The sequence below is a fragment of the Pan troglodytes genome, chromosome X (genome assembly GCF_028858775.2).
Source record: "Pan troglodytes isolate AG18354 chromosome X, NHGRI_mPanTro3-v2.0_pri, whole genome shotgun sequence".
Classification (NCBI taxonomy): domain Eukaryota; kingdom Metazoa; phylum Chordata; class Mammalia; order Primates; family Hominidae; genus Pan; species Pan troglodytes.
In genome coordinates this window covers 31,369,925-31,379,259 of record NC_072421.2, presented here as the reverse complement: position 1 = coordinate 31,379,259, position 9,335 = coordinate 31,369,925, and positions in this window count along the sequence as shown.

The window sequence follows — 9,335 nt, the reverse complement described above, 5'->3', positions numbered from 1 at the left end:
GGCTAGGCAAGGCAAGGCACAAGGCAAGGCAAGGCTAGGCACAAAGGAAGGCAAGGCAAGGCAAGGCAAGGCAAAGCACAGACAAGGCAAGGCAAGGCACAAGGCAAGGTAAGTCAAGACAAGGCAGAAAGCAAGGCATACCAAGGCAAGGCCCAAATCAAGGCAAGCCAAAGCAAGGCAAAAGGCACAGCAAGGTAAGGCACAGAACAAGACAAGGAACAAGGCAAGGCAAGGCACAAGAAAGGCAAGGCAAGGCAACGCACAAGCAAGGCAAGGCAATGCACAAGCAAGGTAAGGCAAGGCAAGGCACAAGGCAAAACAAGGCAAGACACAAGGCAAAGCAAGGCAAGGCAAGGCACAAGGCAAACCAAGACAGAAAACAAGGCAAGGCATAAGGCAAGGCAAGGCACAAGCCAAGGCAAAGAACAAGGCAAGGCAAATGAAGGCACAGGGCAAGGCAAGGAAAAGCAGAAGGCAAGGCATAAGGCAAGGCAACGCAAGGCATAAGGCAAGGCGAGACAAGGCAAGGCACAAGTCAAGGCAAGGCAAAGCCAGGCAAGGCAAGGCCAAGGCAAGGCTAGGCACAAGGAAAGGCAAGGCAAGCAAAAGACAAGTGAAGGGAAAGCAAGGCACAAGGCAAGTTAAGGCACCAGGCAACGCAAGGCAAGGCAAGGCAAGCCAAGCGAAGGCAAAAGGCAAGGCAAGGCACAAGGCAAGGCAAGGCAAGGTGCAAGTCTAGTCAAGTCAAGGCACAAGGGAATGGCAAGGCAAAGCAAAAAGCAAGGCAAGGCAAGGCACAAGTCAAGGCAAGGCAGAAAGTGAGGCACAGCAAGGCAAGGCACAAGGCAAGGCAGAAGGAAAGGCGAGGCACAAAGCAAGGTAAGGCACAAGGCAAAGCAAGGCAGGAAGCAAGGTAAGGCACAAGAAAAGGCAAGGCACAAAGCAAGGTAAAGCACAAGGCAAAGCAAGACAGGAAGCAAGGCAAGGCATAATGCAAGGCAATGCGTGGCGCAAGGCAAGACAAGGCAAGACACAAGTCAAGTCAAGGCAAGTCAAAAGGCTAGGCAAAGCCAGGCAAGGCAAGGCTAGGCAAAAGGAAAGACAAGGCAAGCAAAAGACAAATGAAGGGAAGGGAAGGCAAGGCACAAAGCAAGTTAAGGCACCAGGCAACACAAGGCAAGGCAAGGCACAAAGCAAGGCAAGTGAAGGCAAAAGGCAAGGCAAGGTGCAAGTCAAGGCAAAGCACAAGGGAATGGCAAGGCAAAGCAAAAAGCAAGGCAAGGCAAGGCACAAGGCAAGGCAAGTCAAGGCAACGCAGAAAGCGAGGCACAGCAAGGCAAGGCACAAGGCAAGGCAGAAGGAAAGGCAAGGCACAAAGCAAGGTAAGGCACAAGACAAAGCAAGGCAGGAAGCAAGGCAAGGCAAGGCACAAGGCAAGGCAAGGCAAGGCAATGCAAAGTGCAAGGCAAAGCAAGGCAAGGTAAGTCAAGGGAAGGCAGGACAAGGCATGGCAAGACACAAGGCACAAGGCACAAGGCAAGGCAAGACAAGGCACAAGGCAAGGCACAAGCAAGGCAAGGCAAGGCACAAGGCAAAACAAGGCCAGGAAAGGAAAGGAGAGACAACACATAACAAGGGAAGGCACAAGGCAAGTTACAAGGCAAGGCACAAGCCAAGGCAAGGCAAGGCAAATCAAGGCACAAAACAAGGCAAAGCAAGGCAAAAGGCAAGGCAATGCAAGCCACAGGCAAGGTGCAAGGCAAGGCAAGGCAAGGCACAAGGCAAAGAAAAGCCAAGCAAAACAAGGCCAAGGCAAGGCACAAGGCAAAGCAAACCAAGGAACATGGCAAGGCAAGGCACAAGGGAAGGCAAGGCACAAGCCAAGTAACAAGGTAAGGAAAATCAACGTGCAAGTCAAGGCAAGGCAAGGCAAGGCACAAGGCAAAGCACAAGGCAAGGCAAAGCAATGCAAGACAAGGCAGAAGGGAAGGCAAGGCACAAGGCATGACAAGGCAAAGCAAGGCAAGGCGCAAGGCAAGGCAGAAGGCAAGCCAAGGCACAAAGCAAGGCAAAAGGCAAGGCAAAGCACAAAGCAAGGCAAGGGAAGGCACAAGGTAAGGCAAGGCAGGCACAAAGCAACACAAGGCAAGGCAAGGCAAGGCAAAAGGCAAGGCACAGGGTAAGGCAAGGTAATGCAAAGCACAAGGCAAGCCAAGGCACAAGGAAAGCTACAAAGCAAGGCAAGGCAAGGCACAAGGCCAGACTAGAAAAGGCAAGACAAAGCATGGCAAGGCAAGGCAGAAGGCAAGGCAAGGCACAAGCAAAGGTAACGCAAGGCACATGGCAAGGCAAGGCAAGGGAAAGCACACGGCAAGGCACAAGGCAAGGCAAGACAAGGCAAGGAGCAAGGCAAGGCAAGCCACAAGGCAAGGCAAAGCCAGGCAAGGCAAAGCCAGGCGAGGCAAGGCCAAGGCAAGGCAAGGCACAAGGCAACGCAAGCAAAAGGCAAGTGAAGGGAAGGCAAGGCACAAGGCAAGTCAAGGCACCAGGCAAAGCAAAGCACAAAGCAAGGCAAGTGAAGGCAAAAGGCAAGGCAAGGGACAAGGGACAAGGCAAGTCCGGGCAAGCTGCAAGGAAATGGCAAGGCAAAGCCAAAATCAAGGCAAGGCAAGGCAAGACCCAAGTCAAGGCAAGCCAAAGCAAGGCACGAGGCAAGGCAAGGTAAGGCACAGAACAAGGCAAGGCAAGGCAAGGCAAGGCACAAGGCAAGGCAAGGCAAGGCAAGGCACAATGCAAGGCAAGGCAAGGCAAAAGGCAAAGCAAGGCGAGGCATGGCAAGACAAGGAATAAGGCAAGGCAAGGCACAAGGCAAGGCAAGTTACAAGGCAAGGCAAGGCAAGGCAAGGCAAGTTACAAGGCAAGGCAAGGGAAGGCACAAGGCAAGGCAAGGGAAGGGAAGGCACAAGGTAAGGCATAAGGCAAGGCAATGCAAGATACAAGGCAAGGCAAGGCAAGACACGATAAGGCACAAGGTAAGGGAGACCAAGGCACAAGCAAGGCACAAGGCAAGGCAAGACAAGCCACAAGCCAAGGGAAGGCAAGTAACAAGGCAAAGTAAATCAACGCACAAGTCAAGGCAAGGCAAGGCACAAGGCAAGGCAAAGCAAGGCAAGGCAAGGCACAAGGCATGGCAAGGAAAAGCAAGGAAAAGCAAAAAAAGGCAGAAGGCAAGGCAAGGCAAGGCAAGGCAGAAAGCAAGGCAAGACACAGCACAAGGCAAGGCACGGCGCAAGGCAAGGCACAAGGCAAGGCAAGGCACAAGGCAAAGCAAGGCACAAAGCAAGGCAAGTGAAGGCAAAAGGCAAGTCATGGCACAAGGGAATGGCAAGGCAAAGCAAAGAGCAAGGCAAGGCAAGGCACAAGGCAAGGCACGTCAAAACAAAGCAAAGAGCAAGACACAGAAAGGCAGAGCCCAAGGCAAGGCAAGCCAAATGAGGCACAAGGTAAGGCAACGTAAGGCACAGAAGAAGTCAAGACAAGGCACAAGGCAAGGCAAGGCAAGGCAAGTCAAGGCACAAGGCAATTCAAGGCACAAGCAAGGCAAGGCGAAGCACAAAACAAGGCAAGGCACAAGGCAAGGAAACACAAGGAAAGACAAGGAATGGCAAGGCAAGGCATGGCAAGGCAAGGCAAGTTACAAGGCAAGGCACAGGCCAAGGCAAGGCAAGTTACAAGGCAAGGCAAGGCACAGGCCAAGGCAAGACAAGGCACAAGGTAAGGCAAATCAAGGCACAGGAAGACAAGGAATGGCAAGGCAAGGCAAGTTACAAGGCAAGGCAAGGCAAAAGGCAAGGCAATGCAAGGCGTAAGGCAAGGCAATGCAAGGCACAAGGCAAGGCAAGCCAAGGCAAGGCAAAGGCAAGGCAAGGCAAGGCAAGGCAAGGCAAGGCACAAGGCAAGGCAAAGCCAGGCAAAGCAAGGCCAAATCAAGGCAAGGCACAAGGCAAGGCAAGGCACAGGCAAGGCAAGGCACAAACAAGGCAAGGTAAGGCACAAGCCAAGGGAAGGCAAGTAACAAGGCAAGGCAAATCAACACACAGGGCAAGGCAAGGTAAGTCACAAGGCAAGGCAATGCAAGGCATAAGCCAAGGATAAGCAATACAAGTCAAGGCACAAGACAAGGCAACGCAGAAAGCATGGCAAGGCAAAGCAAGGCAAGGTATAAGGCAAGGCAAGGCAAGTTACAAGGCAAGGCAAAGCAAGGCAAGGCACAAGGGATGGCAAGGCAAGGCACAACGCAAGGCAAATCAAGGCACAAGGCAAAGCAAGGGAAAGCACAAGGCAAGGTACAAGGCAAGGCATGACAAGTCAAGGCACAAATCAAGGCAAAGCCAGACAAGGCAAGGCCAAAGCAAGGCAAGGCACAAGGCAAGGCACAAGGCAAAACAAGGCACAAGGCAAGGCAAGGCACAAGGCAAAACAAGGCACAAGGCAAGGCACAAGGCAAAACAAGGCACAAGGCAAGGCACAGCTAGGCAAGACAAGGCCAAGGCAAGACAACGCAAGGTAAACACAAGGCAAGGTAAGGCACAAGCAAGGCAAGACAAGGTGCAAGGCACAAGGCAGAAGGCAAGGCAAAAGGCAAGGCACAAGGCAAGGCAAAGCCAAGCAAGGCAAGGCCAAGGCCAGGCACAAGGCAAGGCAAGGCAAGCAAAAGGCAAGCAAAGGGAAGGCAAGGCACAAGGCAAGTCAAGAGACCAGGCAAGGCAAGGCAAGGCAATGCAATGCACAAAGCAAAACAAGTGAAGGCAAAAGGCAAGGCAAGGCAAGGCAAGGTGCAAGGCAAGTCAAGGCAAAGCACAAGGGAATGGCAAGGCAAAGCAAAAAGCAAGGCTAGGCTAGGCTAGGCAGAAAGTAAGGCACAGCAAGGCAAGGTCCAAGTCAAGGCAAGCCAAAGCAAGGCACGAGGTGAGGCAAGGCAAGGTAAAGCATGGAACAAGGCAAGAAAAAACACAAGGCAAGGCAAGGCACAAGGCAAGGTAAGGCAAGGCACAAGGCAAGGCACAAGCCAAGGGAAGACAAGTAACAAGGCAAGGCAAATCGACACGCAATTCAAGGCAAGGAAAGGCAAGGCAAAAGGCAAGGCAAGGCACAAGCCAAGGGAAGGCAAGTAACAAGGCAAGGCAAATTGACACACAAGTCAAGGAAAGGCAAGGCAAAAGGCAAGGCAAAGCAATGCAAGGCAAGGCACAAGGCAAAGCAAGGCAAGGCAGAGCAAGGCAAGGCACCAGGCAAGGAGAGGCACAAAGCAAGGCAAGTGAAGGCAAAAGGCAAGGCATAAGGCAAGTCAAGACAAGGCACAAAGGAATGGCAAGGCAAAGCAAAGAGCAAGGCAAGGCAAGGCAAGTCAAGGCAAGGCAGAAAGCAAGGCACAACAAGGCAAGGCCCTAGTCATGGCAAGCCAAAGCAAGGCAGGAGGCAAGGCAAGGTAACGCATAGAACAATGCAAGGCACAAGGCAAGGGAGGACGCAAGGCAAGGCAAGGCACAAGGCAAGGCCCTAGTCATGGCAAGCCAAAGCAAGGCAGAAGGCAAGGCAAGGTAAGGCACAGAAAAACGCAAGGCACAAGGCAAGGGAGGGCGCAAGGCAAGGGAGGGCGCAAGGCAAGGCGCAAGGCAAGGCATAAGCAAGGCATGGCATAAGCAAGACAAGGCAAGGCACAAGGCAAGGCAAGTACAAGGCAAAGCAAGGCAAGGCACAAGCTGAGGCAAGACAAATCAAGGCGCAAGGCAAATCAAGGCGCAAGGCAAGGCAAGGGAAGGCACAAGGCAAGGCAAGGCAAGGCAAGCAAAAGGCAAGCGATGGGAAGGCAAGGCACAAGGCAAGTCAAGGCACCAGGCAAGGCAAGGCACAAAGCTAGGCAAGTCAAGGCAATAGGCAAGGCAAGGCCCTAGTCAAGGCAAGGCAAAGCAAGGCAAGCAGCAAGGCAAGGTAAGGCACAGAACAACACAAGGCACAAGGCAAGGCAAGTCAAGGCACAAGGCAAGGCAAGCCAAGGCACAAGGCAAGGCATGGAAAGTCATGCCATGGCAAGGCAAGGCACAATGCAAGGCAATTTATAAGGCAAGGCAAGGCACAAGCCAAGACAAGACAGGGCACAAGCCAAGGCAAATCAACGCACAAGGCAAGGCAAGGGAAGGCACAAGGCAAGGCAATGCAAGGCAAGGCAAACCAAGGCACAAGCAAGTCACAAGGGAGGCAAGGCAAGGCAAGGCACAAGGCAAGGCAAGGCACAAGCCAAAGGAAGGCAAGGCACATCAATGCACAAGTCAACGCAAGGCAAGGAGAAAGGCAATGCAAGGCACAAGGCAAGGCACAAGGCAAGGCAAGGCACACGCAAGGCAACACAAGGCACAAGCAAGGCAACACAAGGCACAAGCAAGGCAACACAAGGCACAAGGCAAGGCGAAAGGTAAGGCAATGCAAAGCGCAAGGCAAGGTAAGGCAAGGCAAGCCAAGGCACAAGGCAAGGTGCAAGGTAAGGCAAGGCAAGCCAAGGCACAAGGCAAGGTGCAAGGTAAGGCAAGGCAAGCCAAGGCACAAGGCAAGGTGCAAGGCAAGGCAAGGCAAAGCAAGACCAGGCAAGGCCAAGGAAAGGCAAGGCACAAGGCAAGGCAAGCAAAAGGCAAGCAAAGGGAAGGCAAGGCACAAGGCAAGTCAAGGCACCGGGCAGTGCAAGAAAAAGCAAGGAACAAAGCAAGGCAAGCGAAGGCAAAAGGCAAGGCAAGGCACAGGAGAATGGCAAGGCAAAGCAAAATGCAAGGCAAGGCAAGGCAAGGCAAGTCAGAAAGCAAGGCACAGCCAGGCAAGTCCCAAGACAAGGCAAGCCAAAGCAAGGCACAAGGCAAGGTAAGATAAGGCACAGAACAAGGCAAGGAACAAAGCAAGGCAAGGGACAAGGCAAGGCAAGGCACAAGGCAAGACAAGGCGTGGCAAGGCAAGGCATAAGGCAAGGCAATTTACAAGGCAAGGCTGTTTACAAGGCTAGGCAAGGCAGGGCAAGGCACAAGCCAAGCCAAGGCAAGGCAAAAAGCAAGGCAAGGGAAGGCATAGGGCAAGCCACAAGGCAAGGCAGTGCAAGGCGCAAGGCAAGGGAAGACAAGGCAAGGCACAAGGCAAGGCAAACCAAGGCACAAGGCACAAAGCAAGGCAAGGCACAAGGCAAGAAACAAGCCAAAGGAAGGCAAGTAATAAGACAAAGCAAATCAATGCACAAGTCAAGGCAAGGCAAGGCACAATGCAAGTCAATGCAAGGCACAAGGCAAGGGAAAGCAATGCAAAGCAAGCCACAAGGCAAGGCAAGGCACAAGGCAAGGTAAGGCAAGGCACAAAGCAAGGGAAAGCAATGCAAGGCAAGGCACAAGCAAGGCAAGGCACAAGGCAAGGCACAAGGCAAGGCAAGGCGCAAGGCAAGGCACAAGGCAAGGTAAGGCAAGGCACAAGGTAAGGCAAGGGACAAAGCAAGACAAGGCAATGCAAACACAAGGCAAGCCAAGGCACAAGGCAAGGCAAGACACAAGGCAAGGCAAGGCACAAGGCAAGGTAAGGCAAGGCACAAGGCAAGGCAAGGGACAAAGCAAGACAAGGCAATGCAAACACAAGGCAAGCCAAGGCACAAGGCAAGGCACGACAAGGCACAAATCAAGGCAAGGCAAGGAACAAGGCAAGGAAAATCAAGGCACAAGGAAAGGCACAAGGCAAGGCAAGGCAAGGCACAAGGCAAGGCAAAGCCAGGCAAGGCAAGGCCAAGGCAAGGCAAGGCACAAGGCAAGGCAAGGCAAGGCAAGGCACAAGGCAAGGCAAGGCACAAAGCAAGGCAAGGCACAAGGCAAAGCGAAGGGAAGGCAAGGCACAAGGCAAGTCAAGGCACCAGGCAAAGCAAGGCAAGGCAAGGCACAAAGCAAGGGAAGTGAAGGCAAAAGGCAAGGCAAGGCAAGGCAAGGTGCAAGGCAAGTCAAGGCAAGGCACAAGGGAATAGTGGGGCAAAGCAAAAAGTAAAGCAAGGCAAGGCAAGGCAAGGTACAAGGCAAGGCAAGTCAAAGCAAAGCAGAAAGCAAGGCACAACAAGGCAAGGCCCTAGTCAAGGCAAACCAAACAAGGCACAAGGCAAGGCAAAGCAAGGCACAAGGCAAGGCGAGGCACAAGCAAGGCAAGGCAAGGCACAAGGCAAGGAAAGACAAGGCATGGCAAGGCAACGCACAAGGGAAGGCAAGTTACAAGGGAAGGCAATTTACAAGGCAAGGCAATTTATAAGGTAAGGCAATTTACAAGGTAAGGGAAGGCAATTTAGGAGGCAAGGCAAGGCAAGGCAATTTGCAAGGCAAGGCAAGGCACTAGCCAAGGCAAGGCAAGGCAAATCAAGGCACAAGGCAACACAATGCAAGGCACAAGGCAAGGCAAATCAAGGCACAAGCAAGGCACAAGTCAAGGGAAGGCAAGTAACAAGGCAAGGCAAATCAATGCACAAGTCAAGTCAAGGCAAGCCAATGCAATGCAAGGCAAGCCAATGCAATGCAAGGCAAGGCACAAGACAAGGCAAGGCAAAAGGCATGGCAAGGCAAAGAAACGCAAGGCAGAAGGCAAGGCAAGGCACAAGGCAAGGCACAAGGCAAGGCAAAAGGCAAGGCAAGGCAAGGCAGAAGGCAAGGCAGAAGGCAAGGCAGAAGGCAAGGCATGGCACAAAGGCAAGGCAAGGCACAAGGCAAGGCACAAGGTAAAGCAAAGCAATGTAAAATGCAAGGCAAGGAAAGCCAAGGCACAAGGCAAGGCAAGGGAAAGCAAGACAAGGCATCGCAAGGCAAGGTATAAGGCAAGTTACAAGCGAAGGCAAGGCACAAGGCAAGGCAAAGCGAGTCACAAGTCAAGGCAAGGCAAGGGTAAGCGAGGCAAAGGAAGGCCAAGGCATGGCAGAAGGCAAGGCAAGGCAAGGCAAGCAAAAGGCAAGCAAAGAGAAAGCAAGGCACAAGGCAAGTCAAGGGACCAGCAAGGCAAGGCAAGGCACAAAGCATGGCAAATGAAGGCAAAAGGCAAGGCAAGGTGCAAAGCAAGTCAAGGCAAGGCACAAGGGAATGGCAAGGCAAAGCAAAAAGCAAGGCAAGGCAAGGCAGAAAGTGAGGCACAGCAAGGCAAGGCCCAAGTCAAGGCAAGCCAAAGCAAGGCATAAGGCAAGGCAAGGTAAGGCACAGAACAAGGCAAGGAACAAGGCAAGGCAAGGCATAAGGCAAGTTAAGGCACAAGCAAGCCAAGGCAACGTAAGGCACAAGGCAAGGTAAGGA